Source organism: Sebastes umbrosus, chromosome 20 (genome assembly GCF_015220745.1).
Source record: "Sebastes umbrosus isolate fSebUmb1 chromosome 20, fSebUmb1.pri, whole genome shotgun sequence".
Taxonomy (NCBI): domain Eukaryota; kingdom Metazoa; phylum Chordata; class Actinopteri; order Perciformes; family Sebastidae; genus Sebastes; species Sebastes umbrosus.
This window is the reverse complement of record NC_051288.1, coordinates 17,964,282-17,989,481: the sequence shown is the minus strand read 5'-3', so window position 1 is coordinate 17,989,481 and position 25,200 is coordinate 17,964,282. Positions and strand designations below refer to the sequence as shown.

The following is a 25,200-nucleotide window of genomic DNA, read 5'->3' as shown; positions in this document are numbered from 1 at the left end:
TACGACCCCATTTGAAGGCACCAATAGCACTACTTTGAAAGGTCACATACACTGAAAGGGTGCATATCTTTGCAAATGAAATAAAGTATTGACTGAGTTAATCATTACATGTAAACTATTAATTAAAAATCTATAGTGTTTTTTTAGAATCAATACAGTATCACAAAATGTAATATCGCAATATTCTATATTTTTTCGATATTTTCTTACACCCCTAATCATCTTCATGATAATTCAAGGTTATCATTCAGAAATAAAAATAAACATAAAATAAATAAATAAATAAAATTCAGCCAGTATTTTTGCTTGAAGCTAGCACGTCAGTTGACAAGAAGTGGAGATTTTCAATAGTCGATCCGAATAATTTGCTCTGTTTGATCGTTGTACGGCATGAAGTGAATGAACTGCATCATCAGACATATTTGCTGGTTGGTTAACCAAATAGAGGTCTGTTTTGTCCACAATTTTCCCTGTCAAGCTTGTCATTGTTGGTGCCATTTCTCAGGTCATAGAGCAAGAGACACAAAAAAAAAAATGAAGAAAACACAAATGCCACTTATGACAGGTAAAGTACATCATTTATGACTTGCGGCAGCCTCAAAATGAGCTAATATTCACATCGAATGGACATTAGACGAATGCATCATCTCCAGTCCTCTAACAGTTAAGGCAATCTTCATCTTTACGTCGATAATGAAGATGTGTGTGATATCAACTAGTCGGGGTAATTAATAGGAATGTCAGTGACATTGTATTAATAGCATCATGCATAGCATCAATTTAGCGTAAATTGTCGTTTTGACAAGCCATTTTAATTAAAACTATCACACAAGAATTAAAGGACCGTGGTCGTCATTTTGGGAGACTATCAAATAATGTTACCATCTGGTATTTTTTGCATGTCTTCTCCCCGCTAATTATAAGTGATACTCAAAAGGTTAGAGGCACTTTGGCAGATGCAGTGATCACCACCATACTGTCCCTGCAATAACCCACAGGTCGTTACACTATACATAGAGAAGATATGATAGCCTGCTGTTCTATTATGATGGACGATAATTATGAATGACCAGATCTATGAATACCTTAAGAGAACCACGTTCTATCTTCACATTATTTTTCATATTTTATTTCTTCTCAAACCCACAAGGTCATGTGATACAAGCGCTCAAACCAGAGTGCACTTCAGTCTTCAGTGAGCGGTGATCTAGCCCAGGAATCAATCTTCCTGACCACTCTCAGAGCCCAGGAGTGAGCTCAATATGGGGCTCAATTCCTGTGGGCTGCTCCGGGGATGAATTGAAATAGTACTCCTGTACAGTAGTCGCACAGACAGACAGTCTTTACAGGAAACGTTGCTTTTTATTCATTCAAATGCAGCAACTGTGCTTCGACAGAGGGAGAGAGAGGGAGAGAGAGAGAGAGAGAGAGAGAGAGCTCTGCATGTCAGTGGGATTTCACAATTCTGCAGAGGTCACCTTCATGACTGAAGAGGATAACGCTGCTTATCAATAGTACACCTTATCAATTGTTGTAAGGTATAATATTCTAATTGTAATAATGTAATATTGCCCTACAATTAGAGATTGTATTTTGCGTATTTTGAGCGAGAAAAAGAATGACTTTATCACATCCATGATGATGATGATGATGCAGTGCCTATCGCTCCATGGTACAGTAGTGACCAAATTACTAGGGATGCCAAACCAAACCATAAAAAAATGAACCGTTCAACGACGTACAAACTGAACCGTGGGGTTGTTGAACCGTTGCACCACTATTAAATACAGAACCTTCTAATTATTTGATGAGGTGTCAGAGACATAGAAGAGGCAATTATCTGAACACAGGCCTACTTGACCAGTGAGTAGCCTGCCTCATTTCTTTAAAAATCTGTGTTATGGCTTCATATAATATAGAAATATCATTCATTACTATTAATCAATCAATCTATTTATATATTTTGGAAGTCAAACACATTGGAAATGGTTGTGTTTTTCTTTTCTCTAATGTGCAAAACAAACTGTGACCCAAAAAACGTAATAAAAACCGAACCCTGGGCTTGTTGACCCATTGGACCACTACAAATGGTAATTACGATAGTACTTTTCTGACACGGATTGAATAAGTTTCCATGTTTACATATACAGTATAGTACTGATAATGCTGGAAAGGCAAAACCCCATAAACACAAAACTGAAAACATGATTTCGGCACAGTTACATAGAATCCTGGTCAGTACAAAACAGTCAGGGCATATATACACCCAAGTTGTATTTCTTGAACTGTAGTTGTGCAAAGTATATCTCACTAGATTTACAGATGTTTTAGTGGTAATAGTAACAGATATGGTGGTATGGTATATATTCGGCCATAATGTGCCCATCTGATGCTGATTTACTACAATCAGGTCTGATGATCACAGCGCTTCTCAAACGTAACACAAAGCTGGCCTCCTTCTGCTAAGTGTAAGGACTGTAGCCTATAATGCAATGCAAATTAACATATTGTGTCATCTGGAGGCTCTTTAAATAGTCAGTAGTTTCTGTTCCTTGGTTGGCAGTATTGCTGTTTTTGAGATGATTGTGTTTTGTGGCGATTGAAAGGGAAGGATAGTTTGTCAGAAAAGAAGGCAGAAAAAGTTTTGAAAGACGCTAGGTCACTTGTGTTGTAAGATATTAAAAGGTAAGAGCAGCTTAACAGCTAAACAACATGTTTGCACCCTTGGTTAGTTAGTATAGTTACTGTGTTGTATTGCTAGAATGCAACTAAAAAGAATAGACATATGGCCGATATGATTTTGCCATTTACTATAATAGATTTTATCAATCGTATTTGAAAAGTGATATGTTGAAACTTGAACGTCCATACAATTAAAATAGCATTACTCAATAGAGGTAGGAATCACCAGAGGCTCCATGATACCATATTATCACGATACTTAAGTCGATCTTAATGCGATTTTAAACATTTTGCGATATGCTGAGTATTGCGATAAGATATATTGTGATTTATTACCTTTTTTTAACTGCAAATTACACAGTTTGTCAAAATCTGTTTTATATAATAAGATACAGTTTTCACTCTGTTCATCGCAGAGTTTTTAATTAACATATCTTGAGGTCAGAGGTCAAGTTGTCAGAGGTCATATTGAGCCCTTTGAAAATGGCCATGCCAGTTTTTCCTCGCCAAAATTTACTAACTTTGGAGCATTATTTAGCATTCTTCCCGACATGGTTGGTACCTTGGGTTTCCTAGTTTCATATGATATCAGTATCTTCACTCTAGCTTTAAGACTGAGCCCGCAGAATAGCGACAAGATTGTTAAGAGGTTAATAGTTTATATATATAAAAGATCGATACTTGACGTCTGTGTATCAATACAATATTGCCACGCAAAATATCACGATACTATGCTGTATCATCACTTTACAGACCTATTATACGTTTAGGGCTTTTATTGTGAAAGGTAATAACGAAAAGAGTGGATCTGGTATGTGCTGCCTTTGTCGAGGTTGAAAGGAGTAATAAAAGTTTGCCGTCCTGGTTTAGACTACGGAGCCTCCGAATTGTCGTTTCATAAATATAGGCGCAACTCAATCCGTTCCGCACAACGTGTTTGGTTGATGCCTTTATTTGCGGCGAAAAAGCTCAGAAAAATCAACCTTGTTCCGGAAAAAAAGATGACGTTGATTTTTCGCCGCGTAGTATTCACGTTCTGTGTGAAAGTACTCATGACAAACAACACTTCAAAAAAATATACTGACGTGAAAATTTATCGCACAAAAAAAACACCCCTGGTGTGTAACGGCCTTTAGAAATGAAAACTCATATTTCAACAGTTCTGAAGTACTTCATTGATGTAAACTGTTTTACTGTATTAAAGGGATCTGTCAAATTGTGTTATGGAAAGCTAAATCAGTGAGTGTGTGAGCAATAGATGAGTCAGGTGAGAGAGTGATGGGGTGAGTAAATGAATGAGTGTAGCGAGTAATTGCAGCAAATGAGAGAGTGAGCAGCCTGACCTCTTTGCTGACTTGTGTTTTCAGTCACTCTTCCTGGTTACTATGCGTCATGCTTTGTTTCATCTGACGTGCAATTATTTTTCCCATTAAATACACAACATGTATTTCACTTAGTTTTTTTTTTTTTCAGAATGAAATTTCAATCAGAGGCCATTACACTCTTCAGACAGAGAAAGTTTAGAAAAATAACAAGACGCAATGGAAAAGAAAATAATGCTCTGTCAACGGAGATGGAAAACACAAAAATAATCATTTGCGCGAAGCAGGTGATGCATATGTTAAAGTGTCAAGAAGCAGCGGAGAAATGAATAGCTTTCTGCCATAAGCATTCTCTGATAAATATGATTACATTTGCATACTTCATTTTACTCTTGATCTGCTGTCTCGGTGATTCTCGTGATTCTCGTGCGCCTGGTTCCAAAAGGAAAAGTAATTTACATTACTGCTCAAACATGAAACAAGTATTTCGGGTCTCATTAGGGATTTTCCCTGCTGCTCGTAACGTCGACGGCACAATACAGCAAACATATGTCAGCTAGGATGATTGTGCATCAGGAGGAAAGGAAATGGTTAAGTTAACTTGTTTAATTACCTAGACTATTTCTGCAATGTAAACACGGCAATGAGAATAATGTGTAAATCAATGATTTGAGGAGATGGTTGTGGGCTGGGTGGTGGATGGGTCTTCCAGGAAGTGTTTTGTGCCTCATTAACTTATCAATAAGGCCATCTGACATTGTCCTCTATTTGCCCTGATGAGGAAAGCTGTCCATTCCAGTGTAATGGCCCTGCGTTTGTCCGACATCTTGACGTGTGGCTAAAGAATCTGCACATAACCTTGATAAAGCGGCTCACATTTACATTTACTAATGCGTTATTGTTTACTGTAATTTTGGTGAAAGTTAGAAGCTAGAAACTGTAGATCTCACTGTGGTTTTCCATCACGTTAAGCTACTTTATCAAGGTGTTGCTCTTGTCGTGTTTATGCCATAGGTCACTGAACATATGGGTGCCCTCTGGTCTGAGTATATGCTATTTATGTGGCCGGAGACATGCGGTGATTGAGTTACCTTTTTATCCAATCCAGTAATGGACCTCAATAGTACACTGCATCTTGGGAAAGTGAGCTCTACAGCATCCCCAAGTGCTCTGATAAATGTTGCTTTCATATTAAACGAGACCTTTTATCTCTATAAACGCCCGTTACAAAAAATGGGAAATCTCTTGGTTTCTTGTTATTATGTACTGTCAATTAACGGCTCTTTAGAAAATATAAATTAAAAGATTAGGAACTTGCTCCGGTTTAGAATATCTGTAAGGATTGCACTTCAACATTGTTAACGTTTCATGTCTTTGTCATGGATTGGAATCGACACACACATATATTCACGGTCTTCGTATGGTGATTCTCTGGGCGACGATATTTGCACTTTTCCCCCGCTGTTTTCCAGTTCAGGATTCCAATTAACCTGTGCAAAGCGTGACGCCAATCACAGGACGCCGTATCGACAACGGGCATGAAAAGAATAATGCTGTTAGGATGATGTAGCTTACTGTGGGGGACTCCTCCCTCACTGGTGACAGAGAAGTTTGCTCCAGTCATTTATCAAGTCCTCTCTGGCCACCAAGGGGCTGGCGAGTCCCAGGGCCGCCTGCTGCTTGGGGGGCCAGCGTGCAATATGTGCATTTTAGGCCTCTGGTGGGCTGGCAAAAACTGCTGATGTGCTCACTGCTGCTAAGTTTGATGGATTTGTTGTTGTCATTTGCTTTGGTTCTGTTCCCCGCAACAAAACAAAGGGAATCATTAACTCTTTTGTGCTGCATGGGACTTTTATGGGTTAGGGATAATGCAAAACGAGATGGGGTACAGATGGGGTCAGCTGGAGCGTTCTGTTGCTGGAGCCTTCCAGAATGGGGCGTTCAACATGCATGGATGATCCTGCATAGAGAGCTGATTACAGAATGATTTAGTGACCACTGATATCCCCTTTCTTTCTCAAGCTCCCATCATCGGGCTCATTTCAGCCGCAAGAGTGCAACTGGCAGTGCTCACCACTTATATTTATAGCCAGTTGCTGTTTAGCACCTCGTGCGATGTTCTGGCCAGGCTCAAGACTGAGCCATTACAGTGCATCACCGTTAGAGGCCTGCAGTGTTTACTGATGTAGGCTTGGCAGAGGACTCCTGCGCCATTTGAGGCTGCTGCTATGACTGTAAAGCTAAGTGCGGTCAACTTAAAAAGTCAACACTGATTTAACTTAACTAAAAAAACAGAGATTATGTAAAGATATTGAAATTAGAGCGGAAATCAACCAGTTAGTTGAGCAACAAAAAATGAATCTAATATTCTGATATTCGTAATTTTTAATGGAAAAATGCCAAATATTCAGTTCCAACTTTTCATAGGAGAGTATTTGTAGTTTTTTCCACCACTATATTATATTATATATTACTATAAGTTAATCAAGGCTCAACAATAAGAATTGCCCGCTTGCCCGGGGCAAGTAAAATGCCAAGTCGGGCTAGTAAATCTAGCAACTCACGTGGCCGATCTGGCAAGTGGTAAAAATAGAATTAAACACATTCTTTTTTTCTGGCGCTGATGATGGAAGTAGCTAAGGAATAGTTAAAGAGTCTCTGCTGAGAGTTGCACATGAGCAGTACCGATTGCGCACGAAAATAGCAAGAAAATAGCGGCGGGTAAAGACAAAGTTTACAAGCTGAAGTACAAGCGAGCATTTCAATTATCCTGGAAACAGAAGTTTAGTTGGATGGCGTTAGAGGATGTGGGCAAAACTCCAGATTAATTTACTTAAATAAGGATTAAACATGACGATTAACTTTGGCATTTGTTATTTAATAATAAATAAAACAATTTGTATAGGGGCAAGTACAGATATACTTCAGGCGAGTAGGTTCCTGACCCCTGAAACAAACCATTAATGTTGAAACCTGTATGTCTTTGTAAACTAGAAATCTTTGAGTTTTTGACTCTTGGTCAGACTAAACAAGCAATCTGAAGATGTCCTCTTGGGCTCTGGGAAACTATGATGGCCATTTTTTTCCCTATTTTCTGACATTTCATAGACTAAATGATTAATCAATCAATTGAAAAAATAAACGTCAGATTAATTGATAATGAAAATAATCATTAGCTACTAATTTCAATGATGACTTATTTTGTGATGCACAGTTTTTATTTGTGCTATTGCCTATAAGTAGGAATTTCTTGAAGACCCTAGGATGACTGTACCAGACTGTGTTGAGGACATGTACAGTATTGATTTCAGATAGGCAACATACTAAAACATAAAGTTATATATCTAAAAAATGCCATTAAAATGTGAATAAACAACCCTATTAGCAAATACTGCATATTATCTTAGAAAAACTGAAAACATGCATTGAGTTTACCGTGAAAATATATCTAAACACACTGAATTCCTGACGTTTCACCTTTAGAGAAAACAGACTCCATATAAGTTAAATGATTGTGGATAATTGTACTCGTCCAACTGTTTGTAAAATCGTAACGGATGAAGGGATGATACATTCGGTCGAAGGCAGGTAACCGTGCAGTTGCTAAACTTCAAGGTGAAGACTTACTTCCTCAAGGGAGAGTTGAAGATCAAGACAAATCCTCTTATTTTTCTCTGTCAAGTCATCACAGTCTGAGACGAAATACAAATTGAGATTGTAGCAAACGGCCTGCGACAGTCTGCCGTTGACTGCAAGGGTTACAGGAGGGTGATTGAGTGTGTGTTTGACTGCTCGAGGCCGAGGGCTAACAGTACTGTTACACAGGCAAGGTCGTCTCGGAGAGAGAGTAGCCTCAGCACATAATCCCAGTGTTCCTGACTACTATGAACACAGGCCCGCCGCAAAATTTATTAACGTGGAGGAACATTACTTGGGGAATAAGATCATCAAGACAGATGGAAGTGTATGGTTTTGACCACGAAATGATCTACTGTATTTCAGTCACCTCTTGCTTTCAAATGCTCACTTTAGATAATCTTGCCTCCCAAAAACAGATCACTGAAACTTTAAACTTTGACCAGCGTTGACTCATGTTGCCTATTGAGGGGTCAGCAGTCATGATAATAATTCGATTCAGCTTAACGTCATATGCGCATCTGAGAAAAATGGCTACGCCATACAGTAGCAATATGTTACCAATATTGACCAGAGGCTCAAGCCAACCTTGATATGTTCCCCTTACTCTCATCAATAACGCAAAAGAGGAAAGTTATTTCCCATATAAAACTAATCTTTCCTTTTTATTGTATTTTAATGAAACAGACTTGGTTCTAAGGCAGTAATTCATTCCATTTGTTATGTTTGGACAACTCATTAACATTATCATCTATTATCATTAGACGGAAATTTTAAGCTTCTTCTCCCTTGAGATGCGGTGCGTTTCTTCTCTTCAGTTTGCATTAAAACAAATGTGGACCTGCTGATGCATTAGATTAATGTGCTCACTCACTGCCTGCTACAAAAGCACCAGTCCAGCTTGAAAACTAGACCAAATTTCTGTCTTTTTGAGCCTCATCCACAAAAGAAAACACATATTTTTGCTTCTTTTCTTTTGTGAAAAACTGACTGATTGTTTGTTTTATCCCGTCAAATAGAAAGTAACGCGCGCCTGTCAGTACAAGTTAATCTTTGCATTAAACGTAATGTCACCAAAAGGCATAACAAAGCTATCTAGTGTCAGTAATTACTGAATGTAAACATGACTCTCCTGGAAACACAGAGGAGCCCGTGTTCATACACAACACATTATGGAATTATTTGCCCAGAGATTAATTTGTCTGTTAATTTACTGACTAATATAATCATCCACACGTCAAGCATTAGCAGCACTGTTTTTGCCTGGCTCCGTGTAACATTTACTAAATCATAATGCTAATGAGTTATTCAGACTTCCAGATCAAATTCAAAGTTCCTAATTCTTGCTGAGTGTGCTGCAACAGATCAAGCCATTTGCTAATTACAAAGTTTGCTTTTTTCCCCTGAATAAATAATGTTGATTAATTAGCAATTCAAAATAAGTGAAGATGATCTATGTATTATATATCACTGTCACAGAAACTTACTGAAACGTTTCATTTACAGTGCCTGAGTGCTTAACTACATGCATCCAAACTTTACAGATTTGATGGAGAATTAATAACGTGTAAGGTGAGGGGTTTTTAACGTAAAAACCTGCCGAATAAAAATGATCAAGATGTTGGAGTAATGAAAGCATCTAAATAGTATTCTATTTATATATCTATTGGCTTCTTAGCAATCATCATCATCTCTCAGGTGGATGTAACAGTATTTACACACCCGTTTTATGTGGATAAATAAATACTGTTTAGCCATGTTAATATAAATAAATGTCTATGAAACTGCTTCGCTTCATGCAGTGAAAGTGGGGTAAATAAACCATCACAAACTGATGGCCCCCAAAACGACCACAAATCGGTGAACACTTTTTCCGACAGTCTCCAAAAATACTGGAAAAAAGTAGGATTTACAGCAGGGCTGCTGTACCAGATTGCAATACATTGTACAGGATGTCTATTATTCTTGTGAATGAGTAAGTCAATATGTATTGTTTCTTATTTGGCCAGCTGGTTATCGTATCATCTTTGCATCGTATCATCCTGACCAGAAATGTTTCATTTCGTGATGAATAACATGTCATATTCCTAGTGTGTTGCGGCCTTTTCAATACTGTAATAAAACACATTAAACAGTGCATATGCATACACTTTACATCATGTACATACCTGAAGTTGGTAGAATCTAGTCAGGCAGTGGGCAGGTCCTCCATGGGCAGTTTGCAGAGCAGCTCAATCCTCCCTGAAGCCACTTGTATTGTATTTCTGGGTTTCTGGGTCTCTGGGTTTGAACTCACTGGACAGAATTAATTCACCGTCAATCCCTGGTGTATGAATTTGGCTGTCTTTCATAACCTAAAACAACAAAAAAATACATTTTAGAATAGAATAGAATAGAATAGAAAGCTTTATTGTCATCATAAGAGATTCACAGTTGCCACTTCTGGTCAGTGCTTTAAAACAAATACTTGACAAGACTAAACGAGGCAGATAAAACATATAACAGGTAAAACACACACATAGTTATAAAGCAAATAAAACAGGTAAAGTAGATGTAATAAATAAATATAAACAGAAGTGTTACACTAGAAGTATAAAATATAAAAATTCATGAAATGTAAACAAAGGTAATTGCACTTGTAAAATAGGTAGGGTAGATATAATAAATAAAAAGTAAACAAAGGTAGTTGCACTTGAGGTGTATATTGCATCAAAGGATATATTGCATATTGCATATTCTAGCAATGTCTCCAAACATCTTTTACCTTGCACACAGCAGCTGGAACTCTCGCGATAAAAAAACATCTGGCAGGTCAAGTTAATACATATTTTGCAGGTAGACAGTTCAGTTTTTATCTAGCTCAAACTAGGCTACTGTTTTAAGACTACTATTAAAATATACACTGACCTTGTAACAAGATATTTACCCATTTATTTACCACGAGCAACGTGCGCCACGTCGTGCGTATTTGACGTTCCGTGCGTAGTTACGTAGCTGTAGTGGTGCTTTGCATTGATTGGCTAGCTGGAAGGCAGCTCGTCCAATCAGATTCTTTGTGGGCGGGACCTTCGTCTCCTCTCCACACCTGTCAGTCAAGGTCAATCACAACCAGCCAACAGACTGATAATAATGTGATGGATTATTATTAGTATAAGATGCCACACTGCTAGGTTGTTGGAAAGTACTTTTACTCAAGTACAATTTTGAGATACTTCTACTTTACTTGAGTATTATACTAATTTTTAACAGTCTCTTCTGCACTATATTCACTTTTTTAATAGTCATGTATCACAGCTGTTACCCTGCACTATATTCAGTTTTAACAGTTTTCTTCATCTCCTTGTATTTTTATATCTGGTATATTTTTTTGTACTTTGTACTTTGCACTACTAACTTTTTTACTGCCTTTTTACTAACATGTTTTTGCACTATGGAACTGTGATGCTGGAAACTTAAATTTCCCTCGGGATCAATAAAGTTACTATCTATCTATCTATCTATCTATCTATCTATCTATCTATCTAATTCCATTTTCTGCTACTGTACTATAGGCTACTTCTACAACTGCAATTATTTGATAACTTTAGTTATTTGTGTTACTTTGCAGATTCAGATTAATAATACAACATATAAGCAACAAATAAATTGAAATATTATAGATTAAGATAAAAAAAACGTTCTTGATCCTCGGGAAGATATTCACAAACTACCCAGATAAAGTAGCCTAAAGTAGTTCATATTAGCCCCACCGTTTACCAGCTTCAACATTAAAGTGATGCACACATTAATGCATCAATAACTATAATCCAATGATATACATTATCCTGAAATGGGCAATTCTGCATAATGAGTACTTTTACTTTTGGTACTTAAAGTATATTTTGATGCCAATACTTGTACTTTTACTTAAAAACAATTTTGAATATATGGCTTTTACTTGTAACAGTGTATTTCTACACTGTGGTATTGTTACCTTTACTCACTATAAATACATAATCTGAGTACTTTTTTTCCACCACTGCTGTATAAAGTTGTTCATATGTAACGTTGTATAGCTACACAAGGAAACATAGGCTACATAGTGATAAACTGCCATATGTCACTGTGAAATATAAGGCTGCAGAAAGATAATCATCATAAAAATGTCAGAGTCCCCTGGCTTGCAGTCACCATAGTCAGCGACACCTCCTCCAAGACACCTTCCTTTTCAGCAAGATTACACTGAAATTGATATTTAGGTAATTGATAATCCCTGTGTGAGTAATGTTGTCAATTTGGCACCTAAATCCTATTTTGGTGGCCATCTGGGCTCACTGAATTGCTCCCCTGAGAGCAGAGGTTATAGGTAGTAATTATTCAGAAGTCATTTACTTTTAGAGGTGTTTAGTGCTTATCTGCTTTGCCGTTAAAATGCTGACACGATGCCTACAGATTTTACCCTCCCCAAAATATTATTTGGCTTGACATGTATAGACTATTACAGCACTGTTAACACACATTGATTTCTCTGAGAACTTTTATTGGGATCATTTTTACATCATGGACGTTTCACAATAAAATAATCAATAGTCAAAGCCAAATAGGATGAACTAAAGTCTTCATGGGCTTCAGGCAAACCAGTGTGATCTTTTTGTTTCTGCACAAAACAAATATTAGATCTGTTCAGGTTCTAGGGGGGAAATGGTTAATATATATATATATATATATATATAATTCAAAACTTTCCAGGCTCTTTCTTCATGCAGATTACACGTGTGATCTGTGTGACAAATGTTAGACTTACACAGGCTTATCCGACGTGCACTGTCTGTGCATTTCACTCACTTATTGCCGAGGCACTCCGTCAAATTGATTATCCAGTCAACTAATTCCCAGTCTATGTTTAGCTAAAGTATGATAGAATCATTGTGTCCCATGGGTGCAATTCTCATTTGTGTGTCTGTCTGTGTGAGTGAGTATTTATGTGAAAGAGGCTAACTAATCAACAAACTGGGCCAGAAGCTGACTATTGAGCAATCTGGGACAGTTCTGGGTGCTTCAGGGCTCATCACAGCCGAATGTGGTGTTTGATAGACAATAGCTATAAGGGATAATAATCATAGAGAGGTTGTTAGACCGCTTCATCTAAAACTGATCATCATATACAGCAGCAGGTCGTATTCGCGACATGAACACCGAATAAAGAACGTCCAGAGAGGTTCGTGATGGTGTTGATGACGGTGTAAAATGAGGGATTTGATATAACATGATGGCGTTTTATGTTTTGCTTAACATGCAAAATGAGGATTGTTTATCATTTCCTCTGGTGATATCAGGTTATGCTGTTATGTTGTTTGCCAATAAAGTTACTTAGGATATGTTGACATTTGGTGAGGTTATGGGAGAAGGAATAATTCATTTTTGGTAGAGGCAATATTTCCCTGGAAAACTTGATTTTATGGATGTCCTCGACCAAGCACATTGATTCAATCGACAGATTTGCAAAAAAGAATCGCACAAAAGCACCACCTTAAATCTTGTGTTTACCAGAGATTTGCTCATAAGTTTCTTGGAAATAAGTCATTCAACATGAAAAAGCATAAAAAACGACTAATCGACCAAAGAAATATTAGTCGACTAAGACTAAGATTGTTGTTGTTTTTTTGCGCTGACAAATTTCCTCCCATCTTCACTAAATTTCATACATACATACGTGCTGTATCTAGATGAAACAGGATCGTAGCTGGTAGCATTTCATGAGGTAATAAAGTCATTGTCCTGTCCCTGTATGTTTTTCATATTTTATTTATTTATTTATTTCCCAACATGATCGTCTAAAATCATCAAAGCCTTCTTCACACCACCAGAAATAGAATTATTTGTTTATCTACAGGCCTAAAAGCAGTTAAATATACTGAGTTTAAAATACTGGAATCAGCATATTAAAGCCCCAACATGTATTTTAAATTGTGGCATTTTAAGTCTCACCAGGTTGCTGAAACACACAAAATAAGGATTTCTGGCACAACCTCACCTACTTCCATAAGCTGCATGGAGAGGGGAAAGAGTCTGGAAAAGGTCAAAACCTTTTTTACTTCTCAAAGCCCACAAAATTCCAAGTAAAAATTCAGACGACATGATCTCAGTGCCCTATAAAGCCACGCCATTTACATGTAATCAGCTGCCAAATTCTTGTTAGTTTGACCTTTATTTGACATTAACTGATTCATAATAAGTCTTGCAAATTAAACCAAATGACATAAACAAATCGATCTAGAATATTTCTGCAAAATCCATAGATGATGCTGCTTCAACTGGATACATTTATATTATATAATGCTTTACTTATAAAAACTAGTTTGCGTTCAGAACATGCCAGTTCAGAACATGCCAGTTCGGAACGGTCCGACTGCTGCTTGGCGTTTGATGTTGCTGGTGTTTCTTTGAGAACCGTTCATCTAAACAAGTTCACACTTGACACTGCGCTTCCTTCAGTCACCAGCAACACACCCACCAAATGAGAAGTTGATCGGATGAATGGTTGTTGAGAAAATCGAAGGACAAACATACAAAGACTTCTTCCATTTTAGTTAGATGGTTGCTCTCTGCTTATTAGTATGACTGGATTCAGTATCCACATGCTAATTAAACAATTCTAAACATTTCCTATAGTTGTAATAATAGTAAAGATATACATTCTCTAAGAACTGTATTTTATTTCACTATGAGCACATCATGTACCTCACTATCTTGTTGTACATGAACCACGATCATACTGTTCAGCAGGTGAGCTGCAGGTTCATAGAGGAGCACAGTTCAATACCGGGCGGTCACACAAGGACACCTTCTTTATTTCCTATTGGAGCAGAAATATCTTTATTACATTATCTGCTGGTGTGTCTGGCCAAGCAGAGTCCGTGGAGAGGAGAGCAGAGGGTGAGAGAGGTCATGTAGAACCAGTCAGGGACACTGGCATGACACTGTGACATGTTAGGATCCCCTCCACTGAGCTGTGCCTTGCACAACAACATGAAACAAGGAAATGAGCCACAAACGTTTTCCTGACCCCCCCTAGCTACTAGAAACACACATACGCTCACAAAACACCATGCAAATACAAGGATGGGAACTTAAAATACATATAAATATGAACTGATCTTATTCCTATCACAATAAAAGTCTCAGCTGTTTGATGTTTACAGGATAATTTCAATATTTTTTTTTTAAATCCCACGTCTTGTGCAGGATTGTTCAACTAGAAGGCAGCACTATGGCCATGTGTTCATCTTGTTTAGTGCACTGAGCTGACAAGACTCCACTGAAAGGGAATTATATGTCCTCCGCTGGGTCTTCTCTCTAAATGAGAGCCATTGCCCCTATTAGATAAAGGTTAATAGTCATTTGGTGAAGAAAACAGCTGATTTTATGTCTGATCCAGAACACAAACACAACCAAGCAATGCTTACATTTGTCATCCACCTCACGAGACCCTTTCTGTTCTCGGAAAAACCCTAAATATTTTAATTCTGACCATGTGAAAAGACTTTATGTTCGTTTTGTCTGCGCCCTGCAGGCAGGAATCAATGACATTTGAAATAATTGTTGTTACAGGGGTAATCTCTGGAGGGAGAACGGGGCAAAACTGTAGAGAAGATTTGAGTAAATTACTGTGTCAGCTTCTATTTATTTGCGACCGGATTGCCAGAGGCAGCACTTCAAGATAGCCATTAGGAGTCGGGGCGATAAAGATAGAGCGTGTAGCCATTGTCGAAAAGTTAGCGTGTAATGCGGCAAGTTATCATCAAAGTGCTCCCCGTGGAGAGAGCAGGGCGCACACTGGGGAGGATACATGTGAGGAGAACCAATTATAGCTCCTCAAATCTCTCTTTCTCAGAGGGAGAGGGCATTAATAGGTTGCTATAGTGGTGAACACGCTGTACTGTATATCACTCCATATGGAGATGCTTGTCTGTCGGTATCATTAAAGGTAACAGACATCCTCAAACTAATGTTATACTGTTTGAGAGTACAGTAAAAAGCTACAAGCATGAAAACAAAACAACAAAGTTTTAAATAGAGTTGTGTCATCGTGGAAAACTTTTTCATGTATTTGCAAAACAAAATACTTTTAAATGACAAATATAGGAGTGATATTTAGACATTCTGAGATTTGTTATGAGAAATGTTTTAAACCTCATTTGGATGTGAGGTGGTCAATGCAATAATGTTTACTTCTATCTACTATCAGTTGTAATTAGTCTGGTTTTATTCAGCATGACAGTTTGTTCTTGACCATAGTAGTTTGACATAAATAAATAAATGAATAAATAAATAAACAAATAAACAAAGTTAATTAAAACTAAAAGAAAGTTGACCTTAAGTTTGCATTTTTAACTTTATTTTTCACTTTTTTTAACAACATATACATAAGAGACATGACAATCACACTTATGACACATAAATATCACAGCACAACAATCAATAACAGTATTACTGTATTTCTGGCAGCTATAATAATTGTTAGTTGAAATAATTAATTAAAACAATAATAGCAATAAGGAGATGTAGCAGGGAAAAGTAATAAAGCAATAATATTCAAAGTAGTAAAAGAACAACACTTAAAGAGTTTGTATTTTTTTGAGTTAAGAATCTGTTTTTGTTACATCTGATCTTGTGATGTTGACAACATTTTGAAACCATTTATATGCCAAACTACATAAAGGTTTTTATTCCGTTACCTGTTTTTTCATCTTAAAGAGAACCCAAAGGTTCCTTGGACTTACTGCAGGCACTTTTGTGTTTCAAGAAATGTAATTAAGTGTAAATACTGTCACTCACTTTCACACACAATCCTCATTTTCCTCATCTATATAGTACTGAATTTCATTTGATTTATGTCATTACTTTTTTTTTAATCTAACACTTATTGTCATTTTATCTTGTCTTTCTTTCTTATTAATGTTATTCTATATTATTATTGTCATTTTATCGTATTGTATGCAAATTAGCACATATTTGACAAGATAATGCTTCATTTAATGTAAATAATCAACTGGGGAAGTTTCATGGCAATATCTATTAGTTTAGCGATATTAGTTATTAGCAATATAATTTTTTACCCTATTCACAGTTAAATGAAATGCTAAATATTAAAAAAAAAAAATACAAATTTGCAGGTTGGTCAAAAACTTCTTAGTGGGCATGAAGTTGCAATCGAGGAATTTTAACCTATTTTTAAATCCATGCTACAGCCCTTTTACTGTTCTGAACGCCTTTCTTATAATACGGCTGTTATAGTGTCTTGTTGTCGTGGTGATCACTCTGAATAATATATCATTATGTAACAGCTATCTACTCTGTTTCAGGCATATAGTCTCGGAATATGAATATGTGTCTTGGGATATCCTAATTAAAATGCTAATGTCATGAACAATGAGAAAGTACACAATTAGCTGCAAATTAAATCCCATGAAGCCGCTTCAAATAAAAGGCGAGCATGAACTGGTTAATCCTTTTTTACTCTGTTTAAAACCAATCCTGACCTCTTTAACTACATTTCTGAGGACATTAAGAGAAGTAATGGTAAAACAATGAATATGTAAGAAAGTCATAATCCACAGTAAAAAAGACACCTTTTTAATCCCCCAGCCACTCAAATATGGTATGATAACCAGCGGAGGCTGTGACTTTTAAATCTGGGACTTAAGAGAGGAGGGGGGAGAGGATCAAACAATGAACAGGAAGTGGAGATGAAAAGGGAGGCTGCATTAATTAGATGATGGCGAAGGGCTACAGCGGCGAAGACAAGGCAGGGAGAAAAGGGATTGGAACTGTTTGTAGGGTCTGCCAAACAAATGGTGCAGGTCCCTGCGGGAAAGAGATTATTATGGGCTCTGTGTCTGTCAAACATGTGAACACAATACAAAAAAGGAAGGGAGGTGGGGAGGCGGGGGTGGGGGGGCCCGAGGCGGTGCTGCAGCCTCTGAGGGCCCGCGAGGACCCGGGCTCTCCGCAGCAACACTGGCCCTGCCAAAGAATGTCTGTAATCCGCAGGCTGACTGAGGTGATCCCGTGGCTCTCCCCGGCAATGCAGCAGGCTTCCCTATTGTCAGAGACGCTCAAAGAGGAAGCCAGAGAGAGGAGAGAGGGGAGACGGGGGGAGGTGGTGTCCCTTTTTCAGCCCGGCCTTATGAGAGCTCCCTGCCATTGTCCGAAAATTACAATTGCACTTTTCTGATCTTTTGTGCACTCCTGTTGACAGTGGTTATTGACTAAGCGGTTGGACATGGAAAGGATATGACCCCCACCCTTTACCCTCCCCTCCTCTGCCTTTTTTTTTTTTTTCGTCGTCTTTGGGGGGCCTCCACGAACAAGAGAGGAAGCAGGTCCGAGGTTTACATGTAGCATTAGACCTTAAAAAGGGTTTGAGGAGGCTTATGCGAAAAAGGAAGACAGAGAGGGGGCGGAGGCTTCGGCTCTGACAAAGACGGTGGGAGACACAATGAGCAAGAGAGAGAAAGTTAGAAGAAGAAAGAAAGAAAGAAAGAAACAGACTTTTTCCTGAAGATTTTTTTTTTTCCCCCTCCCTTCAAACAGATGCTAAGGCAGATGGTGGTGAATTAGCAGAAAATGGGCAAAGAAGAAATGAGACAGTATATTAGAGGTCGGGGAGGACGGACATGACGAAATAAAGATTAAAGTGCCACTGCAGAGGGGAGGAAATCTCACCCAGGGGTTGTGGGAGGTCTGAGGTGTCATCTCACGAAACATAATGTACAGCGGCTTCGCTGATGAGCGATGTGCTCTGGGCCTCGTGTAGCAAAAGACCCATCACACAGCAGCAGCAGCAGGACGCCGTGTTTCTCTGTGTGGGACTTACAGGGTGAAAAACATCTTATTAATGTGATAATGGGGTTAAATTAGATTGGGTTAACAATGGAGACACAGACTCAGCAAACGGATATTAATACTCTTAAAGGGATAGTTCGGGTGTTCTGAAGTGGGGTTGTATGAAGTTCTTATCCATAGTCAGTGTGTCACCTACAGTAGATGACATTTATATTATATATATGTACATATTTATACCAATTTACTTTGCCGTCAGACAGCACCTTCTGACGAGGAACTGAAGCCATTGCTTCCATCTATGCTCTCGCTAAAGCCACCAGACTCCATTGAAAAAAACTGTAATTTTACCTCGCAGAACACAGGGGTTTCTGGTCTCTTCTGATCCAAACTAACCAAAGTCACACAATAACACAAACTTACCGGTAAAATTACAGTTTTTTTCAATGGAGTCTGGTTGCTTTGGCGAGAGCATAGATAATGGCTTCAGTGCCTTGTCGGAAACATAAGGCCTTTGCATACCAAGTCCGTATTTTTTGTCCCAAATTATCACATGTTTAGAAATAAATAAAAGACTTTCTTGTGTCATTAAAGTTTTCGGAACAGATTTGAGTTCGGCATTTTTTCGCAGCAGTCAAAAGGCAAAAGAAGGTTGTTTGAGCCACCATCTGTGCAAACATCATCATCTAAAATGGCATGATAAACATTGACATCACTCCCAGCACAAAGTACTTTACGATAAAGAAATAGAAGAAAATGCAGAAATTAAAAATAGATTGTGGCAGAACAGCTTGTAATCAGGGATGGTCACAAAACAAAGAATGTAGGAAAGATTAGACAGTAGTTATTGTGCTCTTGGCAGCTAAACGATAGCTTCTTGCTTATGTCATTCATTCATTAGACCCGTTTTGGACTAGCGCTATCCATTGCACTAATTAATTCAGTTTTGTCTCGTATTGCGAATTTTTGCAACAAATAAAATAATAAAACGCATCGAACTCAGTGTGCAAGGTTTCTTTGCATTACGTTTTTTTATCGGATGGCGGATTAAAAACACGCATACGAAAAATACGGACTTGGTGTGCAAAGACCTATAGAGTGTATAGCCTAGCTGTCTGAAAGCAAGGTAAACCGGTGAAAATATTCTAAAAGCGTACACTTTTTAGGTTAGCCTTTCTTTTAGGTGGCTAAAATATGTTTTGCTGCTGCCCCCGTCCACAGCAGTACATTACTTTGCTCCTGTGTGTTAACTCCTGTCTGTTTCTCCAAACTGGGGTCGTGCAGACAGTCATCTACTGTAGGTAACACACTGACTATGGATAAGTACCTCATACATCCCCACTTCAAAACACCTGAACTCTCCCTTTAAGTGAGAAAATGACATACATATGATTTAATGTATTAACAATGCTATAAACTTCTGACTTATTATGTCATTACAAAACACATTTCATGTTATTGAAGCTGGAAGAAGAGAGCATGTTGTCAGTAAATAGATCATTGTAGATTTGTGCGATATATATACACTTTAGTACTCTTAAGCACACTTTGTTCAAAAGAAACCAGAAGGTAAAATGTCACATTCAGAGTCGTCATGATGTCTAACCTCTTTTTGGCCTTGTGCTACATTCTATAAATCTATAAATAGAAAGCAGTCCCCAGCTATTTCTGCAGAGTATCCATTAGTTTGAGAGATTGACAGAAATAAAAATAGTGAGAGAGCAGACTAGGTTAAGACTACACAACATTACAACCAGTAATTCTGGCTGCCTATTAGATTTATCTGTTGCAGGCTGAGGGAAAGCATGCACTTTGTCTTCAGACGCGAAAACAGCATCTCAAGTGTTACAATTCCAGAGGGGGTAAAGTGGAATTGCTGTTTTTACATTTCTGTATCATTTTTTTGCCCATAAGGAATATGGATAAAAAATGAAATATTCAGCCCCATTGTCTGATTTATTTCTTTTATTATCTGCGAATATCACCCCGGCAATTTAAAGGATAGCTCGCTTCATTCTGGGCCTTTTCGCTGGGGGCTTGACAGCCTATCAGCGTTATACCTACCGCATAAACAGGTCAGGATTGTATGAGCATTCCTATATGTTATACTTTAAGGTTTTTGAGCTCGCAGAATTTCTAAATAGAAATTGAAAAAAGGAAAAAAAAAGAAAGGGGTCCTTAAGGGGATGCTACACAGCCTCCGTGCCCAAGAAATGATAAATTTGCGCTGTGTCCGTTTTTGAAATGGGGGAACAAAATGTTATTAATTTCAAACCAACTGGAGACCTCCGTATCACAATTTCTCAGACTGTAAGTAATATGAGTCTGCTGGAGAGGATGATTGACTGACAGGCGCTCCAGCTCGCCTTTTTGTGCGGGGCTGAGTGTTTTGGAGCATCCCAACGCTCCAGTTTGTCTTGAAGCAGTCAAACGATATAATAGGCCCCGGTTCTTGTCTTCGGCTGACGCTCTGACTTCACTAAAACTATTAGTGTTTCATAACCGGCCGAAGATTCACAATTAAGGGGCTGCATCCAGGCTGGAGAAATATATAAAGAATGAAGACTTGGGCAAACCCAAGGCCATTTGTATTGGAATTGTATTTGATTGTGGGAGATAAACACATCTCATTCATGAGGTTATAGCATACTGGTTGGCCGTCATATATTCAATCCAGTATTGAATGTGTTGGTTGCATATAATTAAATACAATTTTCGAGAATAACTGCATTGAAAACGACGATGTTGCTGTACAAGTGACCTCTAAAAAGTGTTTGAATTTTTAAAAAATACATCTGAAAATGTGTAATTACCCTTTAAAAATGTTATTTTTGAAAGTTGTAAACCCTTCTGTCCTATTCCATATAAAATACAGTTATACTATAAATAACATTATTTAACTCTGGCACTCTTTAGCAGCTCAAAAGACATACTTTACAATGTTTTATCACCTTGATGGCTCTTTACTTTTCATATAATTATGAGAATTGGTCACAAACATAATTTTGAACTGATATCCTCAGCTATAAAACATGGATGGATTTTCATATGATCTGTATCCATGAATGGTGCTGACACAATTTTTTACGCTGCACTATTTCTGTTATTGGAGTTTTGTAACAGTTTGTCCATGAGAGGTCAGACAGAGTTCAGCTCCATATGTACTGTAAGTTAAGTAGGACAACATACTGCACATTTCTTTGTCTGTGAATGACTTTTTTGCAACAAGAGACTCTTTTTTACAAGAGAAATATAAATTTGTTAATGCATAGCCCATATAGCATAAATAATTCCTTATTTGGTGTAATAGCAGTTAAGGTCATTTTCATATGTCACCTTCATCAAATGTTGAAGCCCAGTTTGTGGCAAAGGGAACGTTTACCACTTATACCACGATACTTTTCTACATATTGTGTTTTAATAAGGAGTAGAAAAATAAAAATATGTATTTAAAGGAACAGTGTGAAGCATTTAGGGGGATCTACTGGCAGAAATTTTCTTTAGTGTGTAATCACCTGAAAATAAGAATCGTTGTGTTTTCGTTACCTAAGAATGAGATGTTTATATCTACATATACTGTAGAGCGGGTCCTCTTCACGGAGCCGTCCACCATGTTCCTACAGTAGCCTAGAACGGACAAACCAAACACTGGCTCTGGATAGGGCCATTCTCATTTTCACGTTTTCACGTCGGCCACCGTAGTTCTACTACAAGCTTTGCACACGAGAGAAGCTTCAGTTGGTTTCAATTTGCAACCTCACTGCTAGATTCCGCCAGATCCTACACACTGCACCTTTAAGAGGTGATAAATTCGATATCCAGGGCATTAAGTAAGGGATAATGTACAGCGAGCAGGTCAACTGTTGTTTGCACTGTTTAGCACTGTTAGCTGCTAGCTGCAGCTTGCCGTCGCCATGTTGAGAGCCGTTGAGAGGCAACAGAAATGCTCCCAATCCCGTATTAAGCTCCTTTAAGGGAAATAAATGGATTGATTTTGAAATTATTATTATTATTATTACTCATACAACAGCAGGTCAGCCAAGTGTTTTTCACTCATAGAAAATTTGACACATAACAAAGACATAAAACTTTGCCTCTGAAAGCCAAATAAAAAACAGTTTCATTGTTGTTGACCAATAACTGAGACGAACTCATTGGACCGTGGCCTGCCTCATAATAACCGGGATGCATTCAGTAAAAAATGTATCATAAAGTTGGCTTAGAGGAAAAGGTTTGCCCTACGACCTTGAGAGAAACACCGCTGCAGGTTGCTTTGCCTCTCTGTTCCTTCCAGGTACTCTCTCTGCATTTCCAAACACGCTGCATGGCTAAAGATAGTTATTCCACCTTGAACCGATCTACATCACCTCCCCAGAGAGCACCGGTCCCTCTTGTGAAACCTTACACAGTGTAGCATTTCTCACTTCCTAAAAGGGGAATCGAATGGCAGGGGGGAGAATATTCAGCAAGCCTCACTTTAAATCAAGATAAAAGACTGAAATGGAAAATAATAGAGGGAACAAACCCCTGGACGCCCCGGGGCCCCTAATGGAAACACATGGCTGAAGGCTGAGGTGTTGTCAGCAGCCAACACTGTGACATTTCTTTTTGATAATCTGGCCCGCCATAAAATTAGAATAGCAAATACCTCCTGACAAAGATGCATGTTCCTCCTCTATTGTGCCATCATAAAAAAAAAGAAAGAAGAAAAAAAAACTCCACTGGTGACTCTGAACGCCACAAACTTCAATTTAAATTTACAGCGCTGCGAAAAGAGAAGTGATATGCACTCAAAAATTTTAATAACCTATTAAGTTACGACTTCAATTTCATTTTATGAATATTTTCCTTGGGGAGCGCAGCCATCACCGGAGAAAGATAGAAATTTAAAAAAGATAAATAGTGCCATTAATCTACAACATTTCTCTTCCATTATCCCTGAAAATGAGGAGTTATTTTTGCTCAGATCCTCACGTAATTAGCTCCTTACACTTGATTCACTAGCCAGAAAATGACCATGTTCAGAAAATTAAAAATTTGTCATTAAGTGGAATTTAACATAATATCATTTATCTTTATATATTCCTCAGCTGACAAGCGGCAGCCTTGGATGTTGATCAGGCTTTTGTGTTAGAGGCAGCGAGCGAGGACTTATAGCATTATGAGGGTGAGCAGGACTCTTAATGTGTGCCGGGTTAGCAGGTGAATATCGCTGCTTTTAGCTGCTTTCACTCAGAATATTTATCCTACTAATGGTGCTGTCATTTGAAACAGGGACTTGCCATTTGTGTTGAAATGAGAATAGGACTGAAACACCATGTTATACTGTTGTATTCTATTATGAAGACAGATGACCAGTTAGGAGTCCATTCTGGTCTGAAAAGGCAAATTGTGCAGTAAGGATGCTTAATAGAGTAAAATCACTTTATTCACACTTTCATAGAGTTTATAGTGAAAAATATCCAACTTAATATTTCACCCCTAAGAAATGACACTTATTATATTTATAGTATTTTACTGTTCAACAGGCCATTTTGGTAGAATATGACAATAGAATATAAATAATTTTGTTTTTCTTTAGTACGGCATTTTTAGGCAGACGTTTTATCGGCATCCGGTATTCGCTTTCAGTCCCAAATGGCGGAAGTGTAGCTTTGCTGCTTGGCGCTGATGTTGCAATGGAACGAACAATTGACTTTCACTTCTTTGGTACTGTCTAGGGAATCCGTGCTAACGTAAGGAAGCTTCCACTTTCCTTGTGGAGTAAGCCTAGTTCTCTAGATTCTACTTTCCGAGTGAAATACAAAATTAACAGCAAGATGGGTCCTCCCAAATGTTGAACTTTATAAAGAGTCCGATGTCTTAAATTGCTAATAAGCAGAGCTATGTGGGCTATCAACTTTCGTAGACTATACAAGAAGTTATGGAGGTTGACAGAACGTCTCCTAGCAACAACAGCCGTCAAATGACAGTTAACTGCTGCCATTGGAAACTCCCATTCAGAGGCCACAAATATGTAAAAAAACATAATCTTTTAAAAAATATATTTATATTTTATATTCATATAATTATATTTCCTTACACAAAAAGTGAGGAGAAGTCAAATTTCAGGTCGACATTGAAGACAAATCTCAGCAGACGGTAACAACACTTAAAGGATTTACTGGTATAGAAACTTTCATTAAGGCTCAAGAAGTTAACATTCATTTTAAACACCCCACAGTGGAAATAAATGATTCCAGTATAACAAACAAATCCAATAACGACGCGTTTAAAACGATGTAATCAATGACTGAAACATATAGAGACAGATTTGAACGGGACGCTGCTCAGTTCACTGTGCTGCTGGCTGCTGTGTATGGTTTCGTCATTTATACTTAGTTTCAACACAAAAACATGTTGGTCATCATCTCACAGCACAGCAGGCTATCCATTAAGATCTAATTGATCATCAGAAGGAATGGGAGGAAGAAATGGAGTTGATAATGGTGAGAGGAAACCATTTAGTCTCCCTCCCATCACAGAATAACAACATTCTTGTTTAGTTATTATTCTCCTGTGACTATGAAAACAGGAAGTGAGGAGCCTCATGCTGCACTTTTCTATTGGAAAACTTTTTATTTCTTATATAAAAAAAACCTGCAAATCTTTAGATGTCTGCATGAAAACACTCGACATGAAAGGAAACAATGCAAGATTCATTCTCTATTCCAACTCATACAATCACGCACCACAG

At 37.9% G+C, this 25,200-nt stretch overlaps 1 protein-coding gene across 3 annotated transcripts in view; it reads right to left on the bottom strand.

The window, feature by feature from the left end:
• LOC119479332 (cadherin-related family member 1) overlaps positions 1 to 10,678 on the bottom strand; it is a 121,294-nt gene extending 110,616 nt beyond the window's left edge. For 2 of the 3 annotated variants that reach the window (XM_037754795.1, XM_037754797.1), the window contains exons 1-2: positions 10,548 to 10,678; positions 9,809 to 9,994 (exon numbers count right to left, since the gene is read on the bottom strand). The gene's annotated coding sequence lies outside the window, so the exon portion shown is untranslated. The other variant, XM_037754796.1, reaches the window with a different exon arrangement.
• Positions 10,679 to 25,200: the final 14,522 nt, after the last annotated feature.